This window comes from Scyliorhinus torazame, unplaced genomic scaffold (genome assembly GCF_047496885.1).
Source record: "Scyliorhinus torazame isolate Kashiwa2021f unplaced genomic scaffold, sScyTor2.1 scaffold_106, whole genome shotgun sequence".
Taxonomy (NCBI): domain Eukaryota; kingdom Metazoa; phylum Chordata; class Chondrichthyes; order Carcharhiniformes; family Scyliorhinidae; genus Scyliorhinus; species Scyliorhinus torazame.
The window spans coordinates 315,073-332,576 of NW_027307833.1; positions in this window are offsets into that span (position 1 = coordinate 315,073).

A 17,504-nucleotide genomic window follows, 5' to 3' on the forward strand; every position below is an offset into this window, starting at 1 on the left:
AGTGGTGTGCGGTGTGCTGGGTGTCTGATGGGGCTGTGGTACATTGTGTACTGTCAGTGGTGTGCGGTGCGCTGGGTGCCTGATGGGGATGTGGTACATTGTGTACTGTCAGTGGTGTGCGGTGTGCTGGGTGTCTGATGGGGGTGTGGTACATTGTGTACTGTCAGTGGTGTGTGGAGAGCTGGGTGTCTGATGGGGGTGTGGTACATTGTGTACTGTCAGTGGTGTGTGGTCTGCTGGGTGTCAGATGGGGGTATGGTACATTGTGTACTGTCAGTGGTGTGTGGTGTGCTGTGTGTCTGATGGGGGTGTGGTACATTGTGTACTGTCAGTGGTGTGTGGTGTGCTGGGTGTCTGATGGGGGTGTGGTACATTGTGTATTGTCAGTGGTGTGCGGTGTGCTGGGTGTCTGATGGGGCTGTGGTACATTGTGTACTGTCCATGCTGTGTGGTGTGCTGCTTGCCTGATGGGGGTCTGGTACATTGTGTACTGTCAGTGGTGTGCGGTGTGCTGGGTGTCTGATGGGGGTGTGGTACATTGTGTACTGTCAGTGGTGTGCGGTGTGCTGGGTGTCTGATGGGGCTGTGGTACATTGTGTACTGTCAGTGGTGTGCGGTGTGCTGGGTGTCTGATGGGGGTGTGGTACATTGTGTACTGTCCATGGGTGTGGTGTGCTGGTTGCCTGATGGGGGTCTGGTACATTGTGTACTGTCAGTGGTGTGCGGTGTGCTGGGTGCCTGATGGGGGTGTGGTACATTGTGTACTGTCAGTGGTGTGTGGTGTGCTGGGTGTCTGATGGGGGTGTGGGACATTGTGTACTGTCAGTGTTGTGCGGTTTGCTGGGTGTCTGATGGGGGTGTGGTACATTGTGTCCTGTCAGTGGTGTGCTGGGTGTCTGATGGGGGTGTGGTACATTGTGTACTGTCAGTGGTGTGTGGTGTGCTGGGTGTCTGATGGGGCTGTGGTACATTGTGTACTGTCAGTGGTGTGCGGTGTGCTGGGTGTCTGATGGGGGTGTGGTACATTGTGTACTGTCAGTGGTGTGCGGTGTGCTGGGTGCATGATGGGGCTGTGGTACATTGTGTACTGTCAGTGGTGTGCGATGCGCTGGGTGCCTGATGGGGATGTGGTACATTGTGTACTGTCAGTGGTGTGCGGTGCGCTGGGTGCCTGATGGGGATGTGGTACATTGTGTACTGTCAGTGGTGTGCGGTGCGCTGGGTGCCTGATGGGGATGTGGTACATTGTGTACTGTCAGTGGTGTGTGGTGTGCTGGGTGTCTGATGGGGTTGTGGTACATTGTGTACTGTCAGTGGTGTGCGGTGTGCTGTGTGTCTGATGGGGCTGTGGTACATTGTGTACTGTCAGTGGTGTGCGGTGTGCTGGGTGTCTGATGGGGGTGTGGTACATTGTGTACTGTCAGTGGTGTGCGGTGTGCTGTGTGTCTGATGGGGGTGTGGTACATTGTGTACTGTCAGTGGTGTGCGGTGTGCTGCGTGTCTGATGGGGCTGTGGTACATTGTGTACTGTCAGTGGTGTGCGGTGCGCTGGGTGCCTGATGGGGATGTGGTACATTGTGTACTGTCAGTGGTGTGTGGTCTGCTGGGTGTCTGATGGGGGTGTGGTACATTGTGTATTGTCAGTGGTGTGCGGTGTGCTGGGTGTCTGATGGGGCTGTGGTACATTGTGTACTGTCCATGGTGTGTGGTGTGCTGGTTGCCTGATGGGGGTCTGGTACATTGTGTACTGTCAGTGGTGTGCGGTGTGCTGGGTGTCTGATGGGGGTGTGGTACATTGTGTACTGTCAGTGGTGTGCGGTGTGCTGGGTGTCAGATGGGGATGTGGTACATTGTGTAATGTCAGTGGTGTGCGGTGTGCTGGGTGTCTGATGGGGTTGTGGTACATTGTGTACTGTCAGTGGTGTGCGGTGTGCTGGGTGTCTGATGGGGGTGTGGTACATTGTGTACTGTCCATGGTGTGTGGTGTGCTGGTTGCCTGAAGGGGGTCTGGTACATTGTGTACTGTCAGTGGTGTGCAGTGTGCTGGGTGTCTGATGGGGCTGTGGTACATTGTGTACTGTCAGTGGTCTGCGGTGTGCTGGGTGTCTGATGGGGGTGTGGTACATTGTGTACTGTCAGTGGTGTGTGGTGTGCTGGGTGTCTGATGGGGGTGTGGTACATTGTGTACTGTCAGTGGTGTGCAGTGTGCTGGGTGTCTGATGGGGGGTGTGGTACATTGTGTACTGTCAGTGGTGTGTGGTGTGCTGGGTGCCTGATGGGGGTGTGGTACATTGTGTACTGTCAGTGGTGTGTGGTGTGCTGGGTGTCTGATGGGGGTGTGGTACATTGTGTCCTGTCAGTGGTGTGCTGGGTGTCTGATGGGGGTGTGGTACATTGTGTCCTGTCAGTGGTGTGCTGGGTGTCTGATGGGGATGTGGTACATTGTGTACTGTCAGTGGTGTGTGGTGTGCTGGGTGTCTGATGGGGCTGTGGTACATTGTGTGCTGTCAGTGGAGTGCGGTGTGCTGGGTGTCTGATGGGGCTGTGGTACATTGTATACTGTCAGTGGTGTGTGTTGTGCTGGGTGTCTGATGGGGCTGTGGTACATTGTGTGCTGTCAGTGGTGTGCGGTGTGCTGGGTGCCTGATGGGGCTGTGGTACATTGTGTGCTGTCAGTGGTGTGCGGTGTGCTCAGTGCCTGATGGGGGTGTGGTACATTGTGTACTGTCAGTGGTGTGTGGTGTGCTGGGTGCCTGATGGGGGTGTGGTACATTGTGTACTGTCAGTGGTGTGTTGTGTGCTGGGTGTCTGATGGGACTGTGGTACATTGTGTACTGTCAGTGGTGTGTGGTGTGCTGGGTGTCTGATGGGGGTGTGGTACATTGTGTACTGTCAGTGGTGTGCGGTGAGCTGGGTGTCTGATGGGGGTGTGGTACATTGTGTACTGTCAGTGGTGTGCGGTGTTCTGGGTGTCTGATGGGGGTGTGGTACATTGTGTACTGTCAGTGGTGTGCGGTGAGCTGGGTGTCTGATGAGGATGAGGTACATTGTGTACTGTCAGTGGTGTGCGGTGTGCTGGGTGTCTGATGGGGGTGTGGTATATTGTGTACTGTAAGTGGTGTGCGGTGTGCTCGGTGCCTGATGGGGGTGTGGTACATTGTGTACTGTCAGTGGTGTATGGTGTGCTGGGTGCCTGATGGGGGTGTGGTACATTGTGTACTGTCAGTGGTGAGCGGTGCGCTGGGTGCCTGATGGGGGTGTGGTACATTGTGTACTGTCAGTGGTGTGCGATGTGCTGGGTGCCTGATGAGGGTGTGGTACATTGTGTACTGTCAGTGGTGTGTGGTGTGCTGGGTGTCTGATGGGGCTGTGGTACATTGTGTACTGTCAGTGGTGTGCGGTGTGCTGGATGTCTGATGGGGCTGTGGATCATTGTGTACTGTCAGTGGTGTGCGGTGCGCTGGGTGCCTGATGGGGATGTGGTACATTGTGTACTGTCAGTGGTGTGTGGTGTGCTGGGTGCTGATGGGGGTGTGGTACATTGTGTACTGTCAGTGGTGTGCGGTGTGCTGAGTGTCTGATGGGGGTGTGGTACATTGTGTACTGTCAGTGGTGTGCGGTGTGTTGGGTGTCTGATGGGGTTGTGGTACATTGTGTACTGTCAGTGGTGTGCGGTGTGCTGGGTGTCTGATGGGGTGTGGTACATTGTGTACTGTCAGTGGTGTGCGGTGTGCTGGGTGCCTGATGGGGGTGTGGTACATTGTGTACAGTCAGTGGTGTGTTGTGTGCTGGTTGCCTGATGGGGGTCTGGTACATTGTGTACTGTCAGTGGTGTGTGTTGTGCTGGGTGTCTGATGGGGGTGTGGTACATTGTGTACTGTCAGTGGTGTGCGGTATGCTGGGTGCATGATGGGGGTGTGGTACATTGTGAACTGTCAGTGGTCTGCGGTGTGCTGGGTGTCTGATGGGGGTGTGGTACATTGTGTACTGTCAGTGGTGTGTGGTGTGCTGGGTGTCTGATGGGGGTGTGCAACATTGTGTACTGTCAGTGGTGTGCGGTGTGCTGGGTGTCTGATGGGGGGTGTGGTACATTGTGTACTGTCAGTGGTGTGTGGTGTGCTGGGTGTCTGATGGGGGTGTGCAACATTGTGTACTGTCAGTGGTGTGCGGTGTGCTGGGTGTCTGATGGGGGTGTGGTACATTGTGTACAGTCAGTGGTGACGGTGTGCTGGGTGCCTGATGGGGGTGTGGTACATTGTGTACTGTCAGTGGTGTGCGGTGTGCTGGGTGTCTGATGGGGGTCTGGTACATTGTGTACTGTCAGTGGTGTGCGGTGTGCTGGGTGACTGATGGGGGTGTGGTACATTGTGAACTGTCAGTGGTGTGTGGTGTGCTGGGTGCCTGATGGGGGTGTGGTACATTGTGTACTGTCAGTGGTGTGCGGTGTTCTGCGTGTCTGATGGGGGTGTGGTACATTGTGTACTGTCAGTGGTGTGTGGTGTCTGGGTGTCTGATGGGGGTGTGGTACATTGTGTACTGTCAGTGGTGTGCGGTGTGCTGGGTGTCTGATGGGGGTGTGGTACATTGTGTACTGTCAGTGGTGTGCGGTGTGCTGGGTGCCTGATGGGGGTGTGGTACATTGTGTACTGTCAGTGGTGTGCGGTGTGCTGGGTGTCTGATGGGGCTGTGGTACATTGTGTACTGTCAGTGGTGTGTGGTGTCTGGGTGTCTGATGGGGGTGTGGTACATTGTGTACTGTCAGTGGTGTGCGGTGTGCTGGGTGTCTGATGGGGGTGTGGTACATTGTGTCCTGTCAGTGGTGTGTGGTGTCTGGGTGTCTGATGGGGGTGTGGTACATTGTGTACTGTCAGTGGTGTGCGGTGTGCTGGGTGTCTGATGGGGGTGTGGTACATTGTGTACTGTCAGTGGTGTGCGGTGTGCTGGGTGTCTGATGGGGGTGTGGTACATTGTGTCCTGTCAGTGGTGTGCTGGGTGTCTGATGGGGCTGTGGTACATTGTGTACTGTCAGTGTTGTGCGGTGTGCTGGGTGTCTGATGGGGGTGTGCAACATTGTGTACTGTCAGTGGTGTGTGGTGTCTGGGTGTCTGATGGGGGTGTGGTACATTGTGTACTGTCAGTGGTGTGCGGTGTGCTGGGTGTCTGATGGGGGTGTGGTACATTGTGTACTGTCAGTGGTGTGCAGTGTGCTGGGTGCCTGATGGGGCTGTGGTACATTGTGTACTGTCAGTGGTGTGCGGTGAGCTGGGTGTCTGATGGGGGTGTGGTACATTGTGTACTGTCAGTGGTGTGCGGTGAGCTGGGTGTCTGATGAGGATGTGGTACATTGTGTACTGTCAGTGGTGTGTGGTGTGCTGGGTGTCTGATGGGGGTGAGGTACATTGTGTACTGTCAGTGGTGTGTGGTGTGCTGGGTGCCTGATGGGGGTGTGGTACATTGTGTACTGTCAGTGGTGTGCGGTCTGCTGGGTGTCTGATGGGGGTGTGGTACATTGTGTACTGTCAGTGGTGTGTGGTGTGCTGGGTGTCTGATGGGGGTGTGGTACATTGTGTATTGTCAGTGGTGTGCGGTGTGCTGGGTGTCTGATGAGGCTGTGGTACATTGTGTACTGTCCATGGTGTGTGGTGTGCTGGGTGTCTGATGGGGGTGTGGTACATTGTGTACTGTCACTGGTGTGCGGTGTGCTGGGTGTCTGATGGGGGTGTGGTACGTTGTGTACTGTCAGTGGTGTGTGGTGCGCTGGGTGTCTGATGGGGGTGTGGTACATGGTGTACTGTCTGTGGTGTGCGGTGTGCTGGGTGTCTGATGGGGCTGTGGTACATTGTGTACTGTCAGTGGTGTGTGGTGTGCTGGGTGTCTGATGGGGGTGTGGTACATTGTGTACTGTCAGTGGTGTGTGGTGTGCTGGGTGTCTGATGGGGGTGTGGTACATTGTGTACTGTCAGTGGTGTGCGGTGAGCTGGGTGCCTGATGGGGGTGTGGTACACTGTGTACTGTCAGTGGTGTGCGGTGTGCTGGTTGCCTGATGGGGGTCTGGTACATTGTGTACTGTCAGTGGTGTGTGTTGTGCTGGGTGCCTGATGTGGGTGTGGTACATTGTGTACTGTCAGTGGTGTGCGGTATGCTGGGTGCCTGATGGGGGTGTGGTACATTGTGTACTGTCAGTGGTGTGCGGTGTGCTGGGTGTCTGATGGGGCTGTGGTACATTGTGTACTGTCAGTGGTCTGCGGTGTGCTGGGTGTCTGATGGGGGTGTGGTACATTGTGTACTGTCAGTGGTGTGTGGTGTGCTGGGTGTCTGATGGGGGTGTGGTACATTGTGTACTGTCAGTGGTGTGTGGTGTGCTGGGTGTCTGATGGGGGTCTGGTACATTGTGTACTGTCAGTGGTGTGCGGTGTGCTGGGTGTCTGATGGGGGTGTGGTACATTGTGAACTGTCAGTGGTGTGCGGTGTGCTGGGTGTCTGATGGGGGGTGTGGTACATTGTGTACTGTCAGTGGTGTGCGGTGTGCTGGTTGCCTGATGGGGGTGTGGTACATTGTGTACTGTCAGTGGTGTGCGGTGTGCTGGGTGTCTGATGGGGTGTGTGGTACATTGTGTACTGTCAGTGGTGTGCGGTGTGCTGGTTGCCTGATGGGGGTGTGGTACATTGTGTACTGTCAGTGGTGTGTGGTGTGCTGGGTGCCTGATGGGGGTGTGGTACATTGTGTACTGTCAGTGGTGTGTGGTGTGCTGGGTGTCTGATGGGGGTGTGGTACATTGTGTCCTGTCAGTGGTGTGCGGTGTGCTGGGTGTCTGATGGGGCTGTGGTACATTGTGTACTGTCAGTGGTGTGCGGTGTGCTGGGTGTCTGATGGGGGTGTGGTACATTGTGTACTGTCAGTGGTGTGCGGTGTGCTGGTTGCCTGATGGGGGTGTGGTACATTGTGTACTGTCAGTGGTGTGTGGTGAGCTGGGTGTCTGATGGGGGTGTGGTACATTGTGTACTGTCAGTGGTGTGCGGTGTGCTGGTTGCCTGATGGGGCTGTGGCACATTGTGTACTGTCAGTGGTGTGCGGTGTGCTGGTTGCCTGATGGGGGTGTGGTACATTGTGTACTGTCAGTGGTGTGTGGTGTGCTGGGTGCCTGATGGGGGTGTGGTACATTGTGTACTGTCAGTGGTGTGTGGTGTGCTGGGTGTCTGATGGGGGTGTGGTACATTGTGTCCTGTCAGTGGTGTGCGGTGTGCTGGGTGTCTGATGGGGCTGTGGTACATTGTGTACTGTCAGTGGTGTGTGGTGTCTGGGTGTCTGATGGGGGTGTGGTACATTGTGTACTGTCAGTGGTGTGCGGTGTGCTGGGTGTCTGATGGGGGTGTGGTACATTGTGTACTGTCAGTGGTGTGCGGTGTGCTGGATGCCTGATGGGGGTGTGGTACATTGTGTACTGTCAGTGGTGTGCGGTGTGCTGGGTGTCTGATGGGGCTGTGGTACATTGTGTACTGTCAGTGGTGTGTGGTGTCTGGGTGTCTGATGGGGGTGTGGTACATTGTGTACTGTCAGTGGTGTGCGGTGTGCTGGGTGTCTGATGGGGGTGTGGTACATTGTGTCCTGTCAGTGGTGTGTGGTGTCTGGGTGTCTGATGGGGGTGTGGTACATTGTGTACTGTCAGTGGTGTGCGGTGTGCTGGGTGTCTGATGGGGGTGTGGTACATTGTGTACTGTCAGTGGTGTGCGGTGTGCTGGGTATCTGATGGGGATGTGGTACATTGTGTACTGTCAGTGGTGTGCGGTGTGCTGGGTGTCTGATGGGGGTGTGGTACATTGTCTACTGTCAGTGGTGTGCGGTGTGCTGGGTGCCTGATGGGGGTGTGGTACATTGTGTACTGTCAGTGGTGTGCGGTGTGCTGGGTGCCTGATGATGGTGTGGTACATTGTGTACTGTCAGTGGTGTGCGGTGTGCTGGGTGCCTGATGAGGGTGTGGTACATTGTGTACTGTCAGTGGTGTGTGGTGTGCTGGGTGTCTGACGTGGGTGTGGTACATTGTGTACTGTCAGTGGTGTGCGGTGTGCTGGGTGCCTGATGGGGGTGTGGTACATTGTGTACTGTCAGTGGTGTGCGGTGTGCTGGGTGCCTGATGGTGGTGTGGCACATTGGGTACTGTCAGTAGTGTGTGGTGTGCTGGGTGTCTGATGGGTGTGTGGTACATTGTGTACTGTCAGTGGTGTGCGGTGAGCTGCGTGACTGATGGGGGTGTGGTACATTGTGTACTGTCAGTAGTGTGCGGTGTGCTGGGTGTCTGATGGGGCTGTGGTACATTGTGTACTGTCAGTGGTGTGTGGTGAGCTGGGTCCCTGATGGGATTGTGGTACATTGTGTACTGTCAGTGGTGTGTGGTGTGCTGGGTGTCTGATGGGGCTGTGGTACATTGTGTCCTGTCAGTGGTGTGCGGTGTGCTGGGTGCCTGATGGGGTTGTGGTACATTGTGCACTGTCAGAGGTGTGCGGTGTGCTGGGTGTCTGATGGGGGTTTGGTACATTGTGTACTGTCAGTGGTGTGTGGTGTGCTGGGTGTCTGATGAGGATGTGGTACATTGGGTACTGTCAGTGGTGTGCGGTGTGCTGGGTGCCTGATGGGGCTGTGGTACATTGTGTACTGTCAGTGGTGTGCGGTGTGCTGTTTGCCTGATGGGGGTGTGGTACATTGTGTACTGTCATTGGTGTGCGGTGTGCTGTGTGCCTGATGGGGATGTGGTACATTGTGTACTGTCAGTGGTGTGCGGTGTGCTGGGTGTCTGATGGGGGTGTGGTACATTGTGTACTGTCAGTGGTGTGTGGTGTGCTGGGTGTCTGATGGGGGTGTGGTACATTGTGTACTGTCAGTGGTGTGCGGTGTGCTGGGTGCCTGATGGGGCTGTGGTACATTGTGTACTGTCAGTGGTGTGCGGTGTGCTGTTTGCCTGATGGGGGTGTGGTACATTGTGTAATGTCAGTGGTGTGCGGTGTGCTGGGTGTCTGATGGGGGTGTGGTACATTGTGTACTGTCATTGGTGTGCGGTGTGCTGTGTGCCTGATGGGGATGTGGTACATTGTGTACTGTCAGTGGTGTGCGGTGTGCTGGGTGCCTGATGGGGTTGTGGTACATTGTGTACTGTCAGTGGTGTGCGGTGTGCTGGGTGCCTGATGGGGTTGTGGTACATTGTGCACTGTCAGAGGTGTGCGGTGTGCTGGGTGTCTGATGGGGGTTTGGTACATTGTGTTCTGTCAGTGGTGTGCGGTGTGCTGGGTGTCTGATGAGGATGTGGAACATTGTGTACTGTCAGTGGTGTGTGGTGTGCTGGGTGTCTGATGGGGGTGTTGTACATTGTGTACTGTCAGTGGTGTGTGGTGTGCTGGGTGTCTGATGGGGGTGTTGTACATTGTGTACTGTCAGTGGTGTGTGGTGTGCTGGGTGTCTGATGAGGATGTGGTACATTGTGTACTGTCAGTGGTGTGTGGTGTGCTGGGTGTCTGATGGGGGTGTTGTACATTGTGTACTGTCAGTGGTGTGTGGTGTGCTGGGTGTCTGATGAGGATGTGGTACATTGTGTAATGTCAGTGGTGTGCGGTGTGCTGGGTGTCTGATGGGGGTGTTGTACATTGTGTACTGTCAGTGGTGTGCTGTGTGCTGGGTGTCTGATGAGGATGTGGTACATTGTGTACTGTCAGTGGTGTGCGGTGTGCTGGGTGTCTGATGGGGGTGTTGTACATTGTGTACTGTCAGTGGTGTGTGGTGTGCTGGGTGTCTGATGGGGCTGTGGTACATTGTGTACTGTCAGTGGTGTGCGGTGTGCTGGGTCCCTGATGGGGGTGTGGAACATTGTTTACTGTCAGTGGTGTGTGGTGAGCTGGGTGTCTGATGAGGATGTGGTACATTGTGTAATGTCAGTGGTGTGCGGTGTGCTGGGTGTCTGATGGGGGTGTGGTACATTGTGTACTGTCAGTGGTGTGCGGTGAGCTGGGTGTCTGATGGGGGTGTGGTGCATTGTGTACTGTCAGTGGTGTGCGGTGTGCTGGGTCCCTGATGGGGGTGTGGTACATTGTGTACTGTCAGTGGTGTGCGGTGTGCTGGGTCCCTGATGGGCATGTGGTACATTGTGTACTGTCAGTGGTGTGTGGTGAGCTGGGTGTCTGATGAGGATGTGGTACATTGTGTAATGTCAGTGGTGTGCGGTGTGCTGGGTGTCTGATGGGGGTGTGGTACATTGTGTACTGTCACTGGTGTGTGGTGTGCTGGGTGTCTGATGGGGGTGTGGCACATTGTGTACTGTCAGTGGTGTGTGGTGTGCTGGGTGTCTGATGGGGGTGTGGTACATTGTGTACTGTCAGTGGTGTGCGGTGTGCTGGGTGTCTGATGGGGGTGTGGTACATTATGTACTGACAGTGGTGAGCGGTGTGCTGGGTGTCTGATGGGGGTGTGGTACATTGTGTACTGTCAGTGGTGAACGGAGTGCTGGGTGTCTGATGGGGGTGTGGTGCATTGTGTACTGTCAGTGGTGTGCGGTGTGCTGGGTGTCTGATGGGGGTGTGGTACATTGTGTACTGTCAGTAGTGTGTGGTGTGCTGGGTGCGTGATGGGGGTGTGGTACATTGTGTGCTGTCAGTGGTGTGCGGTGTGCTGGGTCCCTGATGGGGGTGTGGTACATTGTGTACTGTCAGTAGTGTGTGGTGAGCTGGGTGTCTGATGAGGATGTGGTACATTGTGTAATGTCAGTGGTGTGCGGTGTGCTGGGTGTCTGATGGGGGTGTGGTACATTGTGTACTGTCACTGGTGTGCAGTGTGCTGGGTGTCTGATGGGGGTGTGGTACATTGTGTACTGTCAGTGGTGTGTGGTGTGCTGGGTGTCTGATGGGGGTGTGGTACATTGTGTACTGTCAGTGGTGTGCGGTGTGCTGGGTGTCTGATGGGGGTGTGGTACATTATGTACTGACAGTGGTGAGCGGTGTGCTGGGTGTCTGATGGGGGTGTGGTACATTGTGTACTGTCAGTGGTGTGCGGTGTGCTGGGTGTCTGATGGGGGTGTGGTACATTGTGTACTGTCAGTGGTGAACGGAGTGCTGGGTGTCTGATGGGGGTGTGGTGCATTGTGTACTGTCAGTGGTGTGCGGTGTGCTGGGTGTCTGATGGGGGTGTGGTACATTGTGTACTGTCAGTAGTGTGTGGTGTGCTGGGTGCGTGATGGGGGTGTGGTACATTGTGTGCTGTCAGTGGTGTGCGGTGTGCTGGGTCCCTGATGGGGGTGTGGTACATTGTGTTCTGTCAGTGGTGTGCGGTGTGCTGGGTGTCTGATGTGGGTGTGGTACATTGTGTACTGTCAGTGGTGTGTGGTGTGCTGGGTGTCTGATGGGGGTGTGGTACATTGTGTACTGTCAGTGGTGTGCGGTGTGCTGGGTGTCTGATGGGGGTGTGGTACATTGTGTACTGTCAGTGGTGTGTGGTGTGCTGGGTGTCTGATGGGGCTGTGGTACATTGTGTACTGTCAGTCGTGTGCGGTGTGCTGGGTGTCTGATGGGGGTGTGGTACATTGTGTAATGTCAGTGGTGTGTGGTGTGCTGAGTGTCTAATGGGGTTGTGGTACATTGTGTACTGTCAGTGGTGTGTGGTGTGCTGGGTGTCTTTTGGAGGTGTGGTACATTGTGTACTGTCAGTGGTGTGCGGTGTGCTGGGTGCCTGATGGGACTGTGGTACATTGTGTACTGTCAGTGGTGTGCGGTGTGCTGGGTGCCTGATGGGGGTGTGGTACATTGTGTACTGTCAGTGGTGTGCGGTGTGCTGGGTGTCTGATGGGGGTGTGGTACATTGTGTACTGTCAGTGGTGTGCGGTCTGCTGTGTGTCTGATGGGGTTGTGGTACATTTTGTACTGTCAGTGGTGTGCGGTGAGCTGGGTGTCTGATGGGGGTGTGGAACATTGTGTACTGTCAGTGGTGTGCTGGGTGTCTGATGGGGGTGTGGTACATTGTGTACTGTCAGTGGTGTGTGGTGTGCTGGGTGTCTGATGGGGGTGTGGTACATTGTGTACTGTCAGTGGTGTGCGGTGTGCTGGGTGCCTGATGGGGGTGTGGTACATTGTGTACTGTCAGTGGTGTGCGGTGTGCTGGGTGTCTGATGGGGGTGTGGTACATTGTGTACTGTCAGTGGTGTGCTGGGTGTCTGATGGGGGTGTGGTACATTGTGTACTGTCAGTGGTGTGCGGTGTGCTGGGTGTCTGATGGGGGTGTGGAACATTGTGTACTGTCAGTGGTGTGCTGGGTGTCTGATGGGGGTGTGGTACATTGTGTATTGTCAGTGGTGTGCGGTGTGCTGGGTATCTGATGGGGGTGTGGTACATTGTGTACTGTCAGTGGTGTGTGGTGTGCTGGGTGTCTCATTAGGCTGTGGTACATTGTGTACTGTCAGTGGTGTGCGGTGTGCTGGGTGTCTCATTAGGCTGTGGTACATTGTGTACTGTCAGTGGTGTGCGGTGTGCTGGGTGCCTGATGGGGGTGTGGAACATTGTGTACTGTCAGTGGTGTGCGGTGTGCTGGTTGTCTGATGGGAGTGTGGTACATTGTGTACTGTCAGTGGTGTGTGGTGTGCTGGGTGTCTCATTAGGCTGTGGTACATTGTGTACTGTCAGTGGTGTGCGGTGTGCTGGGTGCCTGATGGGTGTATGGTACATTGTGCACTGTCAGTGGTGTGTGGTGTGCTGGGTGTCTGATGGGGCTGTGGTACATTGTGTACTGTCAGTGGTGTGCGGTGTGCTGGGTGTCTGATGGGGGTGTGGTACATTGTGTACTGTCAGTGGTGTGTGGTGTGCTGAGTGTCTGAGGGGGCTGTGGTACATTGTGACCTGTCAGTGGTGTGCGGTGTGCTGGGTGTCTGATGGGGGTGCAGTACATTGTGTACTGTCAGTGGTGTGCGGTGTGCTGGGTGTCTGATGGGGGTGAGGTACATTGTGTACTGTCAGTGGTGTACGGTGTGCTGGGTGTCTGATGGGGGTGTGGTACATTGTGTACTGTCAGATGTGTGTGGTGTGCTGGGTGCCTGATGGGGGTGTGGTACATTGTGTACAGTCAGTGGTGTGCGGTGTGCTGGGTGCCTGATGGGGCTGTGGTACATTGTGTACTGTCAGTGGTGTGTGGTGAGCTGGGTGTCTGATGGGGCTGTGGAACATTGTGTACTGTCAGTGGTGTGCGGTGTGCTGGGTGTTTGATGGGGGTGTGGTACATTGTGTACTGTCAGTGGTGTGTGGTGTGCTGTGTCCCTGATGGGGGTGTGGTACATTGTGTACTGTCAGTGGTGTGCGGTGTGCTGGGTGTCTGATGGGGCTGTGGTACATTGTGTACTGTCAGTGGTGTGCGGTGTGCTGGGTGTCTGATGGGGTTGTGGTACATTGTGTACTGTCAGTGGTGTGCGGTGTGCTGGGTGTCTGATGGGGCTGTGGTACATTGTGTACTGTCCATGGTGTGTGGTGTGCTGGTTGCCTGATGGGGGTCTGGTACATTGTGTACTGTCAGTGGTGTGTGTTGTGCTGGGTGCCTGATGTGGGTGTGGTACATTGTGTACTGTCCATGGTGTGTGGTGTGCTGGTTGCCTGATGGGGGTCTGGTACATTGTGTACTGTCAGTGGTGTGCGGTGTGCTGGGTGTCTGATGGGACAGTGGTACATTGTGTACTGTCAGTGGTGTGTGGTGTGCTGGGTGTCTGATGGGGGTGTGGTACATTGTGTACTGTCAGTGGTGTGCGGTGTGCTGGGTGTCTGATGGGGGTGTGGTACATTGTGTACTGTCAGTGGTGTGTGGTGAGCTGGGTGTCTGATGGGGGTGTGGTACATTGTGTACTGTCAGTGGTGTGCGGTGTGCTGGGTGCCTGATGGGGCTGTGGTACATTGTGTACTGTCAGTAGTCTGCGGTGTGCTGGGTCTCTGATGGGGGTGTGGTACATTGTGTACTGACAGTGGTGTGTGGTGTGCTGGGTGTCTGATGGGGGTCTGGTACATTGTGTACTGTCAGTGGTGTGCGGTGTGCTGTGTCCCTGATGGGGATGTGGTACATTGTGTACTGTCAGTGGTGTGCGGTGTGCTGGGTGTCTGATGGGGGTGTGGTACATTGTGTACTGTCAGTGGTGTGCGGTGTGCTGGGTGCCTGATGGGGGTGTGGCACATTGTGTACTGTCAGTGGTGTGTGGTTTGCTGTGTGCCTGATGGGGGTGTGGTACATTGTGTACTGTCAGTGGTGTGTGGTGTGCTGGGTGTCTGATGGGGGTGTGGTACATTGTGTCCTATCAGTGGTGTGCTGGGTGTCTGATGGGGCTGTGGTATATTGTGTACTGTCAGTGGTGTGTGGTTTGCTGGGTGCCTGATGGGGGTGTGGTACATTGTGTACTGTCAGTGGTGTGTGGTGTGCTGGGTGTCTGATGGGGGTGTGGTACATTGTGTCCTATCAGTGGTGTGCTGGGTGTCTGATGGGGCTGTGGTACATTGTGTACTGTCAGTGGTGTGCGGTGTGCTGGGTGTCTGATGGGGGTGTGGTACATTGTGTCCTGTCAGTGGTGTGTGGTGTCTGGGTGTCTGATGGGGGTGTGGTACATTGTGTACTGTCAGTTGTGTGCGGTGTGCTGGGTGCCTGATGGGGGTGTGGTACATTGTGTACTGTCAGTGGTGTGCGGTGTGCTGGGTGTCTGATGGGGGTGTGGTACATTGTGTCCTGTCAGTGGTGTGCTGGGTGCCTGATGGGGGTGTGGTACATTGTGTACTGTCAGTGGTGTGTGTTGTGCTGGGTGTCTGATGGGGGGGTGGTACATTGTGTACTGTCAGTGGTGTGCGGTCTGCTGGGTGTCTGATGGGGTTGTGGTACATTTTGTACTGTCAGTGGTGTGCGGTGAGCTGGGTGTCTGATGGGGGTGTGGAACATTGTGTACTGTCAGTGGTGTGTGGTGTGCTGGGTGTCTGATGGGGGTGAGGTACATTGTGTACTGTCAGTGGTGTGCTGGGTGTCTGATGGGGGTGTGGTACATTGTGTACTGTCAGTGGTGTGCGGTGTGCTGGGTGCCTGATGGGGGTGTGGTACATTGTGTACTGTCAGTGGTGTGCAGTGTGCTGGGTGCCTGATGGGGGTGTGGTACATTGTGTACTGTCAGTGGTGTGCTGGGTGTCTGATGGGGGTGTGGTACATTGTGTACTGTCAGTGGTGTGCGGTGTGCTGGGTGTCTGATGGGGGTGTGGAACATTGTGTACTGTCAGTGGTGTGCTGGGTGTCTGATGGGGGTGTGGTACATTGTGTACTGTCAGTGGTGTGCGGTGTGCTGGGTGTCTCATTAGGCTGTGATACATTGTGTACTGTCTGTGGTGTGCGGTGTGCTGGGTGCCTGATGGGGGTGTGGTACATTGTGTACTGTCAGTGATGTGCGGTGTGCTGGGTGCCTGATGGGGCTGTGGTACATTGTGTACTGTCAGTGGTGTGTGGTGTGCTGGGTGCCTGATGGGGGTGTGGTACATTGTGTACTGTCAGTGGTGTGCGGTGTGCTGGGTATCTGATGGGGGTGTGGTACATTGTGTACTGTCAGTGGTGTGTGGTGTGCTGGGTGTCTCATTAGGCTGTGGTACATTGTGTACTGTCAGTGGTGTGCGGTGTGCTGGGTGTCTGATGGGGGGTGTGGTACATTGTGTACTGTCAGTGGTGTGCGGTGTGCTGGGTGCCTGATGGGGGTGTGGAACATTGTGTACTGTCAGTGGTGTGCGGTGTGCTGGGTGTCTGATGGGAGTGTGGTACATTGTGTACTGTCAGTGGTGTGTGGTGTGCTGGGTGTCTCATTAGGCTGTGGTACATTGTGTACTGTCAGTGGTGTGCGGTGTGCTGGGTGCCTGATGGGTGTATGGTACATTGTGCACTGTCAGTGGTGTGTGGTGTGCTGGGTGTCTGATGGGGCTGTGGTACATTGTGTACTGTCAGTGATGTGCGGTGTGCTGGGTGTCTGATGGGGGTGTGGTACATTGTGACCTGTCAGTGGTGTGCGGTGAGCTGGGTGTCTGAGGGGGCTGTGGTACATTGTGACCTGTCAGTGGTGTGCGGTGAGCTGGGTGTCTGAGGGGGCTGGGGTACATTGTGTACTGTCAGTGGTGTGCGGTGTGCTGGATGTCTGATGGGGGTGAGGTACATTGTGTACTGTCAGTGGTGTGCGGTGTGCTGGGTGTCTGATGGGGGTGCGGTACATTGTGTACTGTCAGTGGTGTGCGGTGTGCTGGGTGTCTGATGGGGGTGAGGTACATTGTGTACTGTCAGTGGTGTGCGGTGTGCTGGGTGTCTGATGGGGGTGTGGTACATTGTGTACTGTCAGTGGTGTGCGGTGTGCTGGGTGTCTGATGGGGGTGTGGTACATTGTGTACTGTCAGTGGTGTGCGGTGTGCTGGGTGCCTGATGGGGGTGTGGTACATTGTGTACTGTCAGTGGTGTGCGGTGTGCTGAGTGCCTGATGGGGGTGTGGTACATTGTGTACTGTCAGTGGTGTGCGGTGTGCTGGGTGCCTGATGGGGGTGTGGTACATTGTGTACTGTCAGTGGTGTGTGGTGTGCTGGGTGTCTGATGGGGGTGTGGTACATTGTGTACAGTCAGTGGTGTGCGGTGTGCTGGGTGTCTGATGGGGCTGTGGAACATTGTGTACTGTCAGTGGTGTGCGGTGTGCTGGGTGTTTGATGGGGGTGTGGTACATTGTGTACTGTCAGTGGTGTGCGGTGTGCTGGGTGTCTGATGGGGGTGTGGTACATTGTGTACTGTCAGTGGTGTGTGGTGTGCTGTGTCCCTGATGGGGGTGTGGTACATTGTGTACTGTCAGTGGTGTGCGGTGTGCTGGGTGTCTGATGGGGCTGTGGTACATTGTGTACTGTCAGTGGTGTGCGGTGTGCTGGGTGTCTAATGGGGTTGTGGTACATTGTGTACTGTCAGTGGTGTGCGGTGTGCTCGGTGTCTGATGGGGGTGTGGTACATTGTGTACTGTCAGTGGTGTGTGGTGAGCTGGGTGCCTGATGGGGCTGTGGTACATTGTGTACTGTCAGTGGTGTGCGGTGTGCTGGGTGTCTGATGGGGCTGTGGTACATTGTGTACTGTCAGTGGTGTGCGGTGTGCTGGGTGTCTAATGGGGTTGTGGTACATTGTGTACTGTCAGTGGTGTGCGGTGTGCTGGGTGTCTGATGGGGGTGTGGTACATTGTGTACTGTCCATGGTGTGTGGTGTGCTGGTTGCCTGATGGGGGTCTGGTACATTGTGTACTGTCAGTGGTGTGTGTTGTGCTGGGTGCCTGATGTGGGTGTGGTACATTGTGTACTGTCAGTAGTCTGCGGTGTGCTGGGTCTCTGATGGGGGTGTGGTACATTGTGTACTGTCAGTGGTGTGCGGTCTGCTGGGTGCCTAATGGGGGTGTGGTACATTGTGTACTGTCAGTGGTGTGCGGTGTGCTGGGTGTCTGATGGGGCTGTGGTACATTGTGTACTGTCAG